Raw genomic sequence first — 18,596 nt, forward strand, 5'->3', positions numbered from 1 at the left:
AAATACAGCTGGCCAAATAGAAAGGAAGGCTACACTCCTTACAGCTGTGAACAACAGAATATAAATATATCTCCAGCCCAACAAACTTGATTCTTGGTCAGGACGGAAAAAAAAGAGCCTATTGTTTCTAACACTTCAAACTTTGAGACAAAAAAAAAAAAAGATGGAAAAAGGGATAGATGCCAGAGGGTACATTGAGTGATTTTTAAATTCATTTTCCTTAAATCTCACAGAGTCGGTTGGGAGGCAGTTGTCCAAAGCACTGACCTCGTGAGGGAATGCTTCCTCCAATAAAATAATGATAATAGTAAGAACCATTTCCTGAGCCTTCGTTCCATGCCAGGCAGAAAGCTGGCAGGAGCTGACCTCATGACCAGTGCTGTCTCATTATCCTCTCTCAGGGATGTGCCATTTGTCCATACCGAAACTGAGACTCAGAAAAATTAACTCGCCTGAGGTTATACAGCTGGTAAGGGTAGGATTGTCTGTCCCAGGGCCCACATTTTAGCCACAACCGGGATTTCTCCTAACCTACCCCCAGTTGTGGTGGAATTACACAAAAAAACATACTTGAGAGGTGAGTAATGACCAGCACTAGGGAAATGAGGAGCATTTTTAATTACATCTCCTCAACTTTAAGTTATTCTGAAGGTCAAACATAAGAAACATGCTAGTTTGGCCTATATATATATATATTTTAAAAAGCTCATAAAATATGTGTCTTTCTTCCTTCTGTATTTGAATATATAATGCTTTTTCCTTTAATAGTATGCATAATATTTAACAATACCCAAAACGTATGCATACCCTTTGCATAATGTTTTTGAAGAAGGATGTACTGGTGTGAAACTGTTATGTACCCCAGAAAAGCCATGTCCTTCTAATCCATTCCTGTGGGGGCAGAACTGGTGTTGGGTGAGAACTTTTGATTAGGTTGTTTCCATGAAGAGATGTGGCCCAGCCCATTCAAGGTGGGCCTTAATCCTGTTACTGCAGTCCTCTATAAAGGGAATAAAAGAAATCGCAGAGAGAGACATGCAGAGTCCAGAGAGCAGAGATATGAAACCAAGTGAAGGACACCATGGGAGAAGCAAGCAAGGACCCACAGAGTGAGAGACGTTTTGGAAAGAAGGACCAGCAGACGTCATCATGTGCCTTCCCAGGTGAGAGAGGAGCCTCAGATGCCTGTGGCCTTCTTCAGAGAAGGTCTCCTCCTGTTGAGGCCTTAATTTGGGCATTTCCATAGCCTTAGAATTGTAACTTGTAACTTAATGAATCCCCATTGTTAAAAGCCAACCCATTTCTGGTATATTGTCTTCTGGCAGCTTCAGCAAACCCAAACAAAGGATGTTCAATATAGCATATTAATAATAGTGACCACAAACTAAATGTCCAATTATAGGGGACTGATTAATTAAGTTACAGAGGGAGGCATGCATTGTTACCATTAAAAATTGTAGTTTAGGAGAATATTAAATGGAATGGAGACTACTCATGATATATTGTTAAGTGAAAAAAAGTACATAAAAACCTATAAATACAGAATGATCCCATTTTGATTAGATGGATGGGGGGTTCTAGTTCGCTAGCTGCTGGAATGCAATATACCAGAAATGGAATGGCTTTTAAAAGGAGAATTTAATAAGTTGCCAGTTTACAGTTCTAAGGTCAAGAAGATATCCCGATTAAAGCAAGTCTATAGAAATGTCCAATCTAAGGCATCCAGGGAAAGATACCTTGATTCAAGTTTCCCTCTCATCTGGAAAGTTCAGAGTTTCTCTCTCATCTGGAAGGGCACATGGCGAACACAGCATCATCTGCTAGCTTTCTCTCCTGGCTTTCTGTTTCATGAAGCTTCCCGGGAGGTATTTGCCTTCTTCATCTCCAGAGTTCGCTGGCTCGTGGACTCTCTGCTTCGTGGTGCTACAGCATTTTCTGCTCTCTTGAATCTCTTTCATTCTCCAAAATGTTTCCTCCTTTATAAGACTCCAGAAACTAATCAAGACCCACCCAAATGGGTGGAGACACACCTCCAGCTAATCCAGTTTAACAACCACTCTTAACTAAATCACATCTCCAGGGAGATGATCTGATTACAGTTTCCAGCATACGGTATTGAATAGGGATTATTCTGCCTTTATGAAATGGGATTTAGATTAAAACATGGCTTTTCTAGGGGACATACATCCTTTCAAACCAGCACAGATAGGTAGATAGATACAGGTGATAGAAAAATAGATGATAGTTGGATAAAGACACAGATACAGACACAAACAGGAAAAGAACTTGAAAGGTATAAATCAGTATGATTAATACTTTAATAGTGATTATTTCCAGATGATGAGGTTATGGGTACAGTTTTATATTCTTATACACATTTTCTGGTGTTAATTATGTGCCCTATAATGAAATACATTAATAATCCAAAAAATGATTTTTAGAGCAATACACACTCAACTGAAAATTTCATTAAACAAATAGTTATTGAGTATCCACTATGTACCAAGCACTGTATATTCAAAACATTAAACAAGTAAAAACAAAAAGAAGATAAATTTACTCATATCGTTGCTCTGCTAACCTTTTAGATGACCTCCTTCAGGCCTTTTCCCTTGCAGTTGTTTTTTGTTTTGTTTTTACATGGGCAGGCACCGGGAAACAAACCCGGATCTCCGGCATGGCAGGCGAGAACTCTGCCACTGAGCCTCTGTTGCCCAGCCTCCCTTGCAGCTTTTAAAACACAGAGAACAAATTATTGACAAGACAGCAGCCAAGCCCTCGTGTGTACTTAGGGGTTCTGCCAGCCAAGACAGACCAGCCTCCAGGCCCTGACTCTGCCGCTTGTAGCCATGGGACATCTCTTCTCTTCTCTCACTAAGCCTCAGCTCCATCATGAATGAAAAGGATTAAGAATGGTACCTACCTCATTTTTTTTGGAGGAGTAAATTAGTTAATACAAATAAAGTACCTTGAAGCACACAATAAATCATAGCTAGAATAATTATTACTCTAGGTAGAATTTCTGCATTGTCGTCCAGCTCCTTTCTTCAAATACACACACGTACACAATTGTATTACCTTCGGAGAACAATGATCACCATTGAGGTACATAAAGTCACCTCTGAATTTTGCAGGTAAAGAGGGAGAGTACTCAGTCAGGTTGAAAAATTTGAACTTGCTTTTTCACGCTTCATTTCTGGTGGAAATCAAAGCAAGGCAAATGTTGGACAAAGGTCTTTCCTTAATTGTCTTTGGAGCCAGCTAACATGACTAGGTAGAGGCAATGGGATCTCTAACCTCTATTGCTTATTCTGACCAACTCTGTGACTTCTAGCCTTGATGTTCTACTCTGTCTTTTGATTGTGAGATAGTGTTCAATGAGATCTTGGGAAGGAAATATTCAGTAGAAGAATAATTACTGGAAGAGTCAGGCTGTTACTAGTTGTGGTACTTCTCCACTCCAGCCTGTCACATCATCTCTTTTCTGGGTGACTCCGTGGCCTCCTAACTCATGTCCCTCCCTTCCCTCTTGCCCCTCCTGAAGTCAATTCTCAGGAGTCAAGTGAACATCTTAAAATTGCAATAATCTCATGTCACCCCTACTTTTAATCCCCCAGTGTCTCCCCATTGTACTCAGAATAGAGCCCAAACTCTGACTACAGGACTCTGCAAAATCTGGACCTTGCACCCCTCTCCAGCCTCATCTTGACCATCTTCTTGTCCACTATACTTTAGGTATCCTGGCCATCTTCAGAGTCTAGAACACACTGAGCTTTTGCCTACTTCAGGGCCTTGTCATGTGTTCTTCCCTCCACAATGAACAGTCTTCACCTCTACCCTTTGCATGTGTGATACTGCCTCATTCTTCTGGTCACCGCCTCTTCATCACCTCCTTAGAGAAGTTTCCCTCCTTACCCAATTTATCCCTTGGTTCAGTGCCTTCTGATTTCCCTTCATAGCTCTTTTCATAAATCCTTTTATTCTGTGTTGCTTGTTGGCTTCCTTGGTCCCTGCGTGTGTGTGCATACGTGCACATGCTCTATCTGCCCCCCACGGCCCTGCTCCGTTAGAATGTAAACTCCTCGAGGGCAGGGACTATGCCTGTCCTTTTATTGTTGTATCCCCAGGACAGTGTCCTTTATGGATTAGGTGCTCAGTGAAGTGAAAAGGGAAGAAGGTGGGGAGAAGGAAGTCCCTGAAAAGAGAAATCGTTTTCCAGGCAGCCCAGTTTCCTGTGAACGTGGGCAGTGTCCTGCTTAGCCCTAGTATTACTGTAAAAGTTTAAAAATAAAACCCCTGGGTGGAGCAAGAAACCTTTAAAGAGGATGGGAAAAGATAATGAGAAACATAAGCCGCTTAAGACAGGTCCAGCAGGATGTGGGACTGGCCAGGAAGAGAAAGGGACCTTGGCTTTGGGGCTGTACTAGTCTGACGAATTTAGGGCTCCTAATTAGTCATCAAAGGTCCTTCACTTAATCTGCTGCATGGGAAGACTTTAAAGTAGCCAATTCAAGATATGCTTCCATCCTGGAACGAGAACTGCTGTGAGTTGATTTTTGAAGAGATACCCTTTATAATTCCTGAAACGGGGACCTCCACAGCCCTCCCCTGACTCCGGAGCAGTTGGAAGAAGAGGGAGAGACCGGAGGTAACACAGCAGGAGATGAAGCGCTCCTTGGCTCACCCTCTTTTGACCTCCCCCAGGACCCAGCTCAGCGTGGGATTCGAACCTCCCACCGCAGTAGGGCTCCAGCCAGGCATCCCAAGGTGTAGCCGCCCTCCAAACGCTTGGCTCATTTCTAGGGCAGTGCAAGGCGGGAGGGTCAGGTCAATAGGTCACTAGAAACAGCTTGAGCTTCACCTTGGAAACGAACTCCCTTGCTTGCACCGCACGCCTCTGGTTCCACCCTGAACCAGCTGTGTTTGAAACTCCCAGGCCTGTGGGAGGTGGGGAAGGTCAGAGTGGGACAGGAATGGTCCACCTCCTTTAGAGGAGGACATCAATCTTCAGGCCTTAGTGAGAGGTCTCAACACCCGGAGAGAGCAAGCTAAAAATCAGCATCTGGGCCTGCCCCCTGGGGAGAGAGGCAGGGCTGAGCAGAGTGCAGGGACAGCTAGCATCCCTGCCCCCTCCGGGCTGTGACTTGGACTCTCTCCCAGAATCCATCTCTCTGTGCTGCTTCTGAAGCCAAATGATGTGCTAATGGTCACCTGGTGCAAAGGAATATTTGCAGACCTCTAAAACATTGATCACCATATCTGCCGCTATAGGGAGGGGGAGGCAATAGTACGTATCGAGATGGCTGTGTTTTGAGCGTCATACACCACTTCTAGTTAACCTCCATGAGAGAGGAGCTATTACCATCCCTGTTTTATAAAGGAGGAAACTAAAGCATCCAAAGACCAGTTCCTTATGCAAGTTCACGTAGGGAGTGAGGGGCCGAGCTGGGATTCAAACTCAGGCAGTGTCAGGGAGCTGAAATGTAAAATGGCTTTGCTATTTACAACCTCCAAAAGGACATGGCTTTAATCCCTGCAGTCAGTTTTCAAACCATTTAAATTCAAAGTTCAGGGCCAGGAGATGTTGAGCAGAATTTTCGAGGAGTCCATGTGCTAAGGAACCCCATGTGCCCTGGATGGGTGGGAAGTCCAAAGCCTGTTCAGCAAATTGAGCAGAAGGAGTCTGCTGTAGTTCACTCTTCTTTAATGATTCGTTGGAAACACCTGTAGCCTTAACACTGCTGTGCAAGAAGCTTGTGTCTGCCTGAGTTTAAGCTGTTGAAAGGGGGCTATTGCTTTCTTGCTAGTTCTAGGTTCCTGGCATGAGGATTTTAACTGCTGACAAAGCACAGGAGGACAATCTTCCCTTGGAACAAAAAAGCTGAAAGGGGACAGCAGTGTAGCAGGTGAACTTCATGTCCCAGGACCAGTGTTTTAGTTCAAATGCTTCCAAAAATCCTTAGCCAGATTGCAAAGTTTGCCAGTAATATTAATAATATTTTATTGAGCAGATACTACATGTTGTATGTTGTATACTAAATCACTCCGCACATATTACGTGTATTCTCTCACTAAGTTCTTATGCCAACCCTGTGAAATAGCAACAACTCTCAATGATACCACACTTATACTCACTACAGACTCTCATGTATCAGCTCACATATTCCTCTCAGCAACCCTAGGATATAGTTGCAGTTATTGTCCCTATCTTACAGAAATGGAGAAGTTACATGACTTGCCCAAGGTCATGCAGCTGTAGAGCCAGAATTCAATCCTCGACAATCTGACTGCAGAGTTCATGCTCTTAACCACTGGGCTGCCCTCCTCCTCACACATCCCCCAGCAGCATCCCCTGCTGCTCTGAAATGATGGAAGGGGAATGAGACAAGGATCAGAATGTAGAACCATCAGAAAAGTTCTGACGGCCAAGTCAGTTTTCTGGCTGTCTTTCCAAGGAATCTGGGGCTCTACTTCAGCAAAGACTAGCCAGAGCAATGGCATTCCTAACCCGAGAAAGCTTGAAACTAGGTGTCCACCCCCCAGGAATTCCATTACAGCATGTCGCCCCGCTAAGCTGGGCCCCAGAGCCTTTGCCCGGGTGGTTCTCTCTGTCAGGAAGCCTCTTCTCCTAGCCTGGGTGCGGCTGTTCTCTTCTACTACTTGCCTCAGCTCAGATGTCACCATCCCAGAGATTCCTTCCTTCACCCCTAGTCTAAACAAGTCCTCCCCCCCAGCAACACGCTCTATCCCCACTTTTTTTTTCTCTTCAAAGAACTAAATACTGATAGAAATGGTCTTGTTTGTTTGTTGACTTGTTCATATCCACCTGGCTCCAGAGGAAGAGGCCCATGAGGGCAGGGCTCGGCCCGCTCACCGCCTGGGGGAGCCCTGCAGGCCTGGTGCCTGACGCATGGACGCACTCAGCCAAGTCGGTGGGGAATGTCTTCCAACACTAGGGCAGCTCAGCTCAAGGAAGTGAGTTCTGTGCGGCCAGTGCAATGGAGATTTTCTTCTGACGCAGGCTTGTGTCTCTACCCTTTAGAAACACCCCCATTATCACTTCAAACATGAAAAAACCAGGGAAGGCATAAATGGGACTATTTCATCCCAGGACCTTGAGTACCACCTGTCTGCAAGGGCAGTGCAGCCACTCCTGAGAAGTTTGCTCTCTGCCCAGAACCCCAGACCAGAGAAACGTGCCCTCTGCCCCTGCGGAGCTTGCTTGTGTAGCCTCCAGTGGCAACACTGCAGCAGCCCCTGGCCAGCTCTCCCCCAGCTGCTCGTTCTAAATTCTGATGAGGATTCTGAGGAAGGATGAGAAGATTCTCATTTTGTAGAAGCTGTTTATGTCCCCAAATGCATTGGTGCGGCACTTTGCACACATTGATTAATCAATGCAAACCGCTTCCTCTATTTCCATCAGCTTGAAAGGGGCAGGCGGCCTGCAGGGGTGCCAGGGCCGGATGTGCTGGATCCGTGTCTCCCTCCTGGGTGCCTGACATCACTTGTTTGCCTCTGATGCCCACCAGCCAAAAGCGGTTATTCATCTCTAAGCATGAAAAATACCTCCAGGATCCCAAAGTGAGATGAGACGAAGTCGGCTAAGCAGAGCAGCTGATGCACAGCATGGGGCCCTGGGCACCGCGAGGGCCTGCCCTGCCAAGTCAGGGTTGGAGGCCCTAGATGCAGCTTCTCAGCTCTCTCCAGAGCAGTGAGGAGCAGCAGGAGACGGGAGGTCCAACTGCTCTCCTCAATCTTGGCTTCTCCAACTCCCAAGATTTAATGATTGATCGATTTGTTCACTGAGCCAGTATTTATTAAGCACCTACGATATGGCTAGGCATTGGAGACACGGCAGGGAACAGGACAGACAAGGTCTTGCCCGTATGAGGCTTATATTCTAATGGGAAAGATAGGCAATAGTGAGGTGGGGTTTTTTTTTTTTTTTTAGCTTATTCCTCACACTGGGATACATGCCAGGAAGAAAAGAGAAGTGACATAGGGAATAATAGGGAAGACTCTTTGAGGCTTTGACATGAGAAGTAAGGCCTGTGGTGGCTGAAAATGGCCACCCGAAGATATTCATATCTCAATCCCTGGAACCTATAAATGTTTCCTTATATGGAAAAATCGCCTTTGCAGATGTAATTAAATTAAGGGTGTTGAGATGGAGAGATTATCCTGGATTATCTGGGTGTGCCCTAAATGCAGTCACAGGTATCATAATAAAATGGAGGCAAAGGGAGCTTTGACACCGATGGAACTGGAGAAGGCAATGTGCCACAGAGGCAGAAAGTGGAGTGATGCAGCTGCAAGCCAAAGACTGCTGGCAACCACTGGAAACTGGAAAAGGCAAGGAACAGATTCTCCCCTGAGGCCTCCAGAAGAAACCAGCCCTGTCACCACCTTGATTTCAGCCCAGCAATACTGACTTCAGACTTCTGACCTCCAGAACTGTGAGAGAATAAATTTCTGTTGTTTTAAGCCACCAAGTTTGTTGTAATTTGTTGCAGTAGCCACAGGAAACTAATACAAGACCTGAAGGATGAAAGAGGCCTGGCTTGTGAAGAACCAGAGGAAAAGAATTTCAGCCAGATGGAATAGTAATTGCAAAGTCTGAGAGGCAGGGAAAGGTATGGAACATCAGAGGAACAGAAATGAGGCCAGCAGGGCTACAGTGAGTGATAGATATAGGATGAGTGAGAGTCAGGGGAAATCTTGCTCCCTAAGATGTATCCTGGTTGACTTTTCTTCTTCCTGAAAACTCCCCTCTCTTCCCCAAAGTATGTGCCGCTACCCCAAAACTTCATTCTTTTTTTCTTTTTTGCCCCATGGGCAGGCACCAGGAATTGAACCTGGGTCTCTGGCATGGCAGGCAAGAACTCTGCCTGCTGAGCCACCGTGGCCTGCCCCCAAAACCTCATTCTTGCTTAGCCAAATCCAGTCTCTCTACTCAAAGAAAAGGCAGATTCTTTCTGAGGCAGACAAGGTTGGGCAGCAAAGGCACAGGACTTGATTTTACATTAGAACTCATATTTATGGATTATACAGTTGGTATTGGTGAGAAGTTTCCCAATAATGAGAATGGTGGGTGTGTTTGGTGACCCAGGGACTCAGGTGCCAGGGAGTAGGCAAACAGCCAGGTGGAATTCTCTGACCCCAGGCCCATCTTATGGCTTCTTGTGTGAAATCATGAATAAGGCAAAATTTGGCTTCAGGTCTTCTGCACTCCTTTTAGCAGTCTCTTGCCCCTGTACAGACCCGATTCTGCCCACTTTATTCCCTGTGTCCTCAGGGCGTCCGCCTGGCTTCCTGCTTCCTCCCTGCCTGCCTTTCCCCTTCATAGCTTGAATCGTTGCCATTTTCCACAGTTCCTGCTGAATAATTAACCTCCTGGATGCATGCCTGCTCCTGCAAACTTCAGTTACAGTACAAGCTGGCAAGGGAAAGGCTATGTTCATGAGGCTTTACTGTGTCCTTCAAATGATGCCACAGAAGGGGGCTGCCTATTCAGCCCCAGCATGAACCTGGCCTTGCTGCTGTGCCAGCTAAATAAACTGGCCTCCGCCTGAGAATTGTCCCTGGTTGGACCTTTCCCAGTGGAGCCGTTACAGAGTCCTGGAATAAACTCTGTTTTGGGAAGACCCTGGATAGAATACAAGTCGTGGGGAGCATCATTCCTTCCAGGTGAGGCAGCTGCCCTCAGATGTGTGGGCACAAGAAGCCAGATTCTTGATTCGGGGCCAACTCATTGCTGAACCATGGCATCAGCATCTCTGTCCCAAGGTCCGTTTTTGAAAGGAGAGTTTGCCCTCTCGTAGGATCACCCCTTTCTTGGTTTTCCAAAGCTCTCAGCTTAAGGACTGAAATCCTCAACACGGCCCCCACCTGCCCCTGGGGCGCCGACCTGCCTCCTTGCTCCCTGCATTCCAGCCACCCTGGCTGCACTGCTTCCTCACACCCTGCAAACCTTGCCCATGCTCTTCCCTCTGCTGGAAGCACTGTCTTCATCCAGTTGACACCTGCTGACCTTCCAGACCTCATCCCAGGTTTTCCCGACCGCCCTGACCGGACGAGGCGCCTCTGCCATATGCTCGCATGGGACCGTTCAGGAGAGGGACTGGTTGGATGAGGTCTGTATCCCATCTAGATCCTAACTTTTATGAAGGTGGGGACTGCAGCAGTTCCAGTGTCATGCTGTAGCCCCGAGTTTGGCACACTGTGGGGCACACAGTAGGTTCTTGTAACTGTCGGGTGGATGAGCTGACGGACTTGAAATGGGCACTGATGGCCCTCGAGCATGTCCCATCCCAGTTCCCACTCTCTCGCCTCTTCTTCTTCCTGCCTCCTTTTTTTCCTTTTCTTACCCATCCCTCCTTCCTGGGCCTGGGGCCTACCTGTAGCTCCCAAGGGCACTACTTAGGCCGACAGAGAGGCCAATGTGTTGGCCTTCAACTAGACCAACCCAAAGTCAGGGCCAAGCAGGGCACCTGCAGCACCTGGTTTCCACCCAACCCTATTGAAGTCACTGAATGGGATAAACATGGGGAAGCACAGGGACATGTCACCTTTTGAATAAATTATATGGGCTTCTGGGAAAGGGTCAATAAGATCGAAATGTGAACTGGGGAAAGGTGTTCAAGAGAGAGAAAGGAGGAACTGACCTGACAGGAGTTAAAATTACTCTCATAAAATACCATAGAGGCTATGTCTTTAGGCTCTGAAAATCTGCTAGTCCTGAATTCAAATCCCAGCTCAGCCACTTACTAGCAGTGGGTCTTTACCCTCACTTGTAAAATGTGTAAAATAATAGTTCCTAACTTATGGAATTGTTGTGATGATTTAATGAGAGAAAAGCATAAGTGACTGTAGCTTAGCATTTTGCCTGGCGCATAATAAGAACTCAGTATGCCGTAGCTGTGTTGTTGGTTTGAAGGTCCAGACCATGGGAAGTGGTAATTCAGGAAGAGGATGATGGCAAAGACAGCAGTAGCCACTGAATCACTGAATGGGAACAACTCCACCCGCATGGCTCCCTCTTCCCTTTCATAGTGGAGAAGAGAAGGAAACCAGAGCAATATCAAGACCTGAGCTTCTTTGTTGTGGTCCGGGGGCCAAAGTCTCCCCTGGCATCAACCCAGAGCATGCAGTGCAGGCCCCTCATGAATCTACCTGAATTGTATCTTCTTCCGGTAGGACCCAGGAACCTGACTTGTAAAAGAAGCTCCCCTGTGATTCGTAGACAAATTAAAGTTTAAAAACCAATGAACCAGGGCCGGCCATGGTGGCTTAGTGGCAGAGTTCTCGCCTGCCATACTGGAGACCCGGGTTCAATTCCTGGAGCCTACCCATGTGAAAAAAAAAAACAACAATGAATAAACCGGACTACAGGTCCTAGAAGGGCAGAGGTCCCCCAACATCAGATATACCCCAACATCTACACAACCCTGATGCAAGGTAGGCACTCTCCTGACACCTGTTGCCATCACTGGTATTCTTCCGACAGAGAGAGGCAAACTTGAGCAATTATGTATGAACTAAATCTCTGTGAGTCACATTTCAAACGTATTGTTGGAGGGCTCACATTTGGAGGCAGGATTCTTTCACATTGCTGCAATGTCACTGCACTAAGAAATTCAGTTCTGGATTGCCAATTCCTCCTCTCCCAATACCTGGGCTCACTAGATCTTGACCTCAGGCTTCGCTCAGGATGACCTCTGACCTTAGGCTTGAAGGGTGTGAGAAGCCCTGGCCCAGCACCCTTGCCTCTATCTCTGTTCATGGAGATGCTTGCTCTAGTTTCTTTACTTCATCTTCCAGCTGAATCCTGCCATCCCAGGCCCACCTCTTTGTTACCTGCCCACCCAGTAGGTCCTTTCCCTTCTCTGTGGTGCATTGGGCTGGATTTACTCACAGCTTGAAATGGGACACATCATTAGTAGTCAATGGACATTCATGGATTTGGTGAATTCTTTCCTAAGGAAAATACTCATTCACCCACAATGTATGTGTTATATTAAGTGTTAGATTTACCTAAAACACGGTATGTCTGTGGCATAAATGACTACAAATTATTTTTCCAGTAACCTAAACCAAGGGGTATTGCGTTAGCCAAGCAATGCCTCTATAATGAGGTGGAAGTGGGGGTGCCTTCCACTCTGTGCAATATCTAACTCCTGGCAGCTAGCACGGCAGGACGGAAACTCCATGATCCTCAATAGTTCATTCAGGGACCACTAGTATGCCTGTCAGCACAATGAGCAGCATACCTTCTCTCCTGGGATCAGACGTCCCTTCTCTTGGTGCAGACAGAGCGCCATCTCCATTGAAAACATGATCATTTCGCGTATCATGGTGCGACTTGCCTATAAAGTCACATCACTTAAGTAACCAGAGTCCACTTCCTAAAATCCTTCTGGGACCCCTGAAGGCCATAAATGTTTATGTATGTATCAGATTTGGGAGTGAGTTTAAAAGAAATTCAATGTTTTCTCTTTCAAACTTTTTGTGTACCAACTTTGCTTCTGATTAAGTATTTCATTCATGGATCCATTCACCTACACTAGAAAAGATGAGAGGCCACAGAAGAAAGCTTCCCTGCCTCCGCCAGGTGACCTAGGCAGCAGGCTGGTGATGTTGCCTTCAGAGACATAATCTCAAGAGAGGCATTTCCTTGGAAGCACTCAAGTATCAATGCAAAGAAAGCAAAGGAAAAAGGAACCTCTGTCTGTGAATCAGAGCCTCCACCAAAACCAGACTCGCTTATGCAGACAAATAGCCCCAGTTAACAGCTGCCCAGCCCTTCTCTAGACACCACCTTCCCAAGCAAGGTCCAGTTCGTTTCAACCCTCTGCCATGGTTGGGCTGGCTGGTCCTCGCTCAGGCGTGTGAGCTGCAGCCTGGCCTGCCCTCTGCCGGGATGCTCGTGTCATCCCACTGGCGTTTGTGGAGCTAAATCCTAAACAATCGCATCCCTGTAGTAAATGAAAGGGGACGTTCTGGTCACTAAAGCGTGAAGGAAGTTGGAAAAATGGGAGTGGATTTAATGCAGCCAGAGAAAGCACTGAGTGTTTGCTTGAATTCTGCAGAGACAGAGGGCACTCTTGAGAGGCAAGATAAGGTAGGTTCCCTCTTGGGTCTCTGAAAAATGAATATTTAGTTAAATGCCTGGAATTCCCATTCCAGCGCCTGGTGGTCTGAACGTCCCAAGTGCTCTTCTCTAGAAGCCCTGAATGGTTTGATGTGATATGGGTGTGGGTAGCATCCACGCCCCGGAGCGAGCCCTGTGCTTAGCTGCTAGGCTCTTTTCCTTATCGGGAGAGAGAGTGAAATGAGGATGTTGCTTTCAAAGGAGGTCAGAGGCAAGGCAAAAAGTAATTCAGGTGACTAGGGGGCCATCAAAATAATACCCTGCCAAAACCGTGAGCTGACGCAATCAGGCAATCCTGTTTCAGCCTGTTGTTTATACCGAAAGGCTGATAGACCCTAAGGTGCCCACTCAATGAGCAGGCTTTCCAAGGCTGCCAAGTGTCCAGACTACCCAAAAGACTGAGCGTGACACAGCAAGATAATGCCAGCCAGACTCAGCAGGGCTGCAGCTTTCAGCTTCTGCAGAGCCGCCTGTCCCCATCCAGCACTTGAGTAAACGTGAACATTCCTGCTCTTTCCAGACCTCATTGGCCTGGCGGGGGGTGGGGGGAGGGATGGAAGGGAGATGATGGGGCCGCACTGGTGCATTTTCATTTTTACAAGTCTCTAAAACGTAAGGGCGATTTTTGCATGTATATGTCCCCAGTGAGCCCTCCCCAAGAGTAGCAATCTGCACCAGGGTTTAAATGCAGCCATAGGTGAGTTTTTTGATATTCATTTCCAGGAGCGCTAGTTCCTGTTGTATCTGCTTAAAACATTTTGCTGCCTTAATTTTCCCCTTTTTTCTTTCCTCTCCAAGTAGCCTCACACTTATACTTGGGGATACACAATAAATACACACACACACACACACACACACACACACGCGGACATCCCTTGGCTCTGAATATAACCTGCTTTTGGTTCCCCAGAACAAGTCCCTGATTCTTACCTGAAGCTCCAGAGCCTGTAGGCTGAGGGCTGTGCCTCTGTCCACGCTTGAGCTGTCCCAGGGGAGAGGATGTCCCGGTGGTGTCCTCTGCTCTGTGGTTGTACCTGTCCCTGAGGGCTGCTGCTGCAACGCCTTCCCCAGCAGCCCTGAGCTGGCACTCTGAACCTCTCGGCTCGTGCAGCCCTGTGTGGGGGAGAGGGGACGGGCTGTGGCATGCACATCAGGTTGCTGGCCCGCCTCCATGCACCATGCCACAGAGCCGGCTACCAGTCCCGGAGAGCTGTGGGGGAAGGAGGGAGGCGAGCTGGGTGGGGGAAGGTCATCAGTGGAGGGGACCTGCCTGGACAGACGCCCACGCCCACCCCACTCACAGGGTCACAGCCAGAGCGTTCAGTGCCCCGATTCTGCACAAGCAGCGGAAGGCCCCGGAAAGCAGTGCCGTTGGCCAGCAGGGAGGTGCGGCAGAGACAGACGGTGGCTGCGGCTCCCCCGCGTGTTATTTTAACGTGGTCTGACTTGGGGCAAATGGCTGCGCTTCGTGGACTACTAGCCTGTCTGCAAAGACTCCTGTTTATTTTGAGACCTCAGTCACCAGGGAAACATTAGGTCATGGCTCAGAGAGGTTCTCTGGAATGAGAGGCTGCTGGATGAAAGGAAATCCTTTTCTGCTCTGGCATCTTGCGTCCACTCACAGGGGGATAGGTGTCTGTGTGTTGCATGGTGTGTGCGTGTCTGTCTTTCTGTCTGCTTGTCTGTGCCACGCCCAGAGCCCAGCCTTGCAAGGACCTTTTGCAAAGCCAATGAAGGGAAAGGCCATCCAAGTTAGGGCTGGGGAGGGGCCACGGAGGGAATAGTCTCATCATTCCTCACCAGTATTCAAGCCTGTCCCTGCTGGACTAGGTGAATCTGCAGGTAAGCCGAGTTCCAGGGGTGGAGATGTCTTCAGCGGAGCGGTAGGCAGCAACTTTATACCCAACTGGCCAGAATGCAGGGAGGAAAGGGAGAAACCTGCCTGTATAAATAATCCTTTGGCTAGAAGGGAATGAAGCTGGACTGAAAGGACAGGGATCAGGATGGAAGTTTTTTGGAAGAGACCAGATGGAAACATGATGAATAGTTTCCTATAACTGATGAAGAGCCCCTCCTCCTTACGCAGGCCTTTGAGCCTGGGAGGTGTGTGTGTGTGTGTGTGTGTGTGTGTGTGTGCATGTGCATGCACGTGTGTTTGTATACCTGCCACCTAATGATTCAGATAGAGAGGCACAGATTGATCTGCCAGATTGGAAAACAAACTTGCTGGCTTCTGTCTCCTCTGTGCAGTTGCTCCAGTTTGGGGAAGGTACAGGTGAACCAGACTTCATGCACACCCAGATGGAAGCCATCCGGGTGCCTTTTGAAGGGATGAGCCTTGGAGAAGCTCATTTCCTATAACGGGGAACTGGAAGGCTCAAATACCCCAGAACCCCAATAACGGATGGGCAACAACTCTCCCCAAAGAGACTTGAAGTTACAGAAAAAGTTGATGTATCCAGACTCTAATAACTAGAGCCTCTGTGAACTGACCCTTGTATACAACCAAAAATGCTGATAACTTTTTTTAAGAAAGAATAATCTTTCTGAGCATCTGCAAGATACCCAAGCACCTTCTGAATTGTCAAAAGATAAAAATATTTCCTATGACTGTCTTCTAAATATTGGAGAATTGTTATGCTATTTACAGTATGCATATCAACTCTTTTTTTAACCACACGGAATGATGGCTTTTAAGGTTAGGAAACATCCTAAAAACGCTGGGGAGAGGGATGCCGTTTTAGAGTCTCACCCAGGGTTTTACCCCTAGTTAAAGGGGTAAAACTTTGACTAAATCCTTTGACTAAAATCAGGTCTCCTACCCCCAGATTGGCACTCTTTAGTCAGCCTACTCTAAGGTTTTGACCAATTCTGGGTAACTCAGTCCTTCAGCGCTCCCAAATCCCCCCACCCTCAGAGAGAGTAATAGGACATTCCCAACCGTATCTCAACACTCACAGGATTGCATGACGATCAAATATGTCAAAATGTGCAAAAACAGCCTGAAAACTGGTAATGCAAGTAAAAGTCATTATTTTATTTTAATTTCCCCATTAAATCCCGTTGTGAAACACTGTTAAAACAACAACAACACAGCTTTAAGGCAAACATAATCCCTAGCCACTGATATAAACTAATTTCTTGACTACGTATTGGTATTAGGTATTTGGCAACATCGCTCTCCAAATACTGAGAAATAATGAATCCACAATTCCTTATTTACTGCATTTCCCCCCAGCTTGACATTTTAAAAATTTATTTTAGAATCCTTCAATTTCTAGATGTGTTTCCATTTCTATGTCAGATATGTAGATATATGTTTTAAATAATGTGCATTCAGATTTCTGAGTCCTGAGACATGACGATGATAGTAGTTTTTGTCCTCACTGTTATTTAGAGTGGGAGGGGCCTCGAGGTCACCTAGTCTGAAAGTCTGGCCTCAGAATAGCCCTCCAGCTATGTGCCAGGAAATAGTCAGTGGAAATCATAGCTGTCAAAGCCACTTATTAGCAGCCATAATATGCTAAATCCTATACAGAGCATGTAACAGAAACCACATCTTCCCTCAAAGTACCTACACCCCATTTAAAGTCATTTCTGCAGTGATTAAAACCTTCTATGAGTTTACTAGATCTGCAGGGGAGGGGGTTGTCTGGAAAGGGACTCACTAAAGGTCTAGTAGAAGCCTCTAGGTTTATCCACGGAGGCTGGACCTGCTTGGAATCATCTACATCTAAAACCTGGTGGCCAGTGCCGGACGTGACCGTTTTCGCTCTGCATCCTGAGAGGTTAATTTGCTACAGGGCACTTCAGGGCTTGCTATTACAGAAAGTAGCTCTAAACCTCTTAGAAGAGTCTGTAGAATGTGATGTTTCTATGGTTTTATTTATTGTGTGCTCTGAAAATCAGGCATAAAACTATCACTTTTTAACTGCAGCAACACGAAAAAAGAAGCAGAGCATGATAGAATCTGCAGAGTTCAAAATGCCCACAGTAAATACATTTTCTTCACCCTGGCTTCTAGTCCTTGAATTTTGAGACTGACTTTTAATAGGTGCTTTAAAACATCCCTTTCATTCATCTGTTTAAAAAATAATGCAGTTTTGTGAACTGTACCCCAGACATACTGCCTTTTCTTTCTAATCTCATTTGACCTTGTGCGGACAAAACAAATTCTAATCAGCTGACAGGAGGAATCAGATGCTGCATGCCACTCCTTCCCCACAAAGCATTTCATCCTGTTTATGCCCAATTATGCAGTGAGATGAAGAGAATCCTGGACTCATGGAGAATCAGCTGCCAAGATGACCAGGGGGAGTGACTGACACACAAGGCACTGGAAATGCAGCAAGCAGGCATTCATGTGGAGTTGCATTTAGTTGCCCAGGAAGGTCTGACAGCCACAAACCCCACCAGCGCTGCAGGACAGAAATGGGGTCTGGCAGCTCTCAAGAGAGAAGGTCCCTTTCCCTGATAGAGCTAAAATCCAAGAACATTGAACATGTCCCATTTTGTCAGCCTGGCTCTCCAGCAACTTCCATGAGGATGCTTGGAAAGGGCCGCAATCATGACAGGTGGGCTTCCTCTCCTCTGATATTGATCACCCATTGTTTATTCTATTTTCCGTTTTCCTTGATCCCAATTTTTTAGTTCTATTTTAAAATATTTTATCTTTGCATAAAAAGTAATGGTCTGTGGCAATACCACTACTTTGTATATACACAAGAGAGCTGAAAGCAGTGACACAAACAGGCATTTGCACACCAATGTTCATAGCAGCATTATTAACAATTGGCAAAAGGTGGAAACAATCCAGGTGCCCATCAACAGACAAGTGGATTAACGAAATGTGGTATATACAAACGATGGAATGTTATGTAGCAATAAGATGAAATGACAACCTGAAGCACATGACAAGATGGATGAACCTTGAGGATATAATGCTGAGTAAAATAAGCCAGACCCAAAAGGATAGATACTATATGATTTCACTTTTATGACCATAGGAAAAGTAAACTCAGAGGCTATAATACAGAATATAGGGTATCTAGAGATACATGGAAGCTAGAGATGGGGGAATAGCTAGCTAATGAGGTTGAACTTAAATGTAAGGGAAAGGATAAAAGCGAAGGTGGTTCATTAATGGGTCTATAAGTAATATTGCCATATTGAAGGTGAACATTATTGAAAGGGGTTATATAGAGCCATGTATCCCACAGATTCCCACTACAAATACAAATAAGTTCTTGTATGAACTACTTCAAAGAGTGTGTAATATCCAGGTATTGGGGAGAAACTGATATTGCATGCTATGGGCTCTGTTAACAGGAAGACATCAACAGTACCACAGTAACACCAGGGGTAAATAATAGAGGGGGAGGGACAAGAGTTAAGGAGAGGTTTGGATTTTCTACTTGGTGAGGGTGTGTTTATCGGTGATTTTTCT

General features: G+C 46.3%; 1 protein-coding gene and 1 long non-coding RNA gene across 4 annotated transcripts in view; one reads left to right on the forward strand and one right to left on the reverse strand.

Annotated features, from left to right (window-relative positions):
* Positions 1 to 18,596, forward strand: part of LOC143663919 (uncharacterized) — a 458,967-nt gene that overhangs the window by 418,681 nt on the left and 21,690 nt on the right. The window contains exon 9 of one of the 2 annotated variants that reach the window (XR_013166227.1): positions 17,411 to 17,724. The exons of the other annotated variant lie outside the window; for it this stretch is intronic. This is a non-coding gene — a long non-coding RNA (uncharacterized LOC143663919). The remainder of the gene's footprint in view (positions 1 to 17,410; positions 17,725 to 18,596) is intronic. 2 annotated transcript variants of the gene reach the window in all.
* Positions 1 to 18,596, reverse strand: part of FGF1 (fibroblast growth factor 1) — a 118,974-nt gene that overhangs the window by 92,512 nt on the left and 7,866 nt on the right. For both annotated transcript variants that reach the window (XM_077137291.1, XM_077137289.1), the window contains exon 2: positions 14,081 to 14,263. The gene's annotated coding sequence lies outside the window, so the exon portion shown is untranslated. The remainder of the gene's footprint in view (positions 1 to 14,080; positions 14,264 to 18,596) is intronic.

This window comes from Tamandua tetradactyla, chromosome 20 (genome assembly GCF_023851605.1).
Source record: "Tamandua tetradactyla isolate mTamTet1 chromosome 20, mTamTet1.pri, whole genome shotgun sequence".
Lineage (NCBI taxonomy): Eukaryota > Metazoa > Chordata > Mammalia > Pilosa > Myrmecophagidae > Tamandua > Tamandua tetradactyla.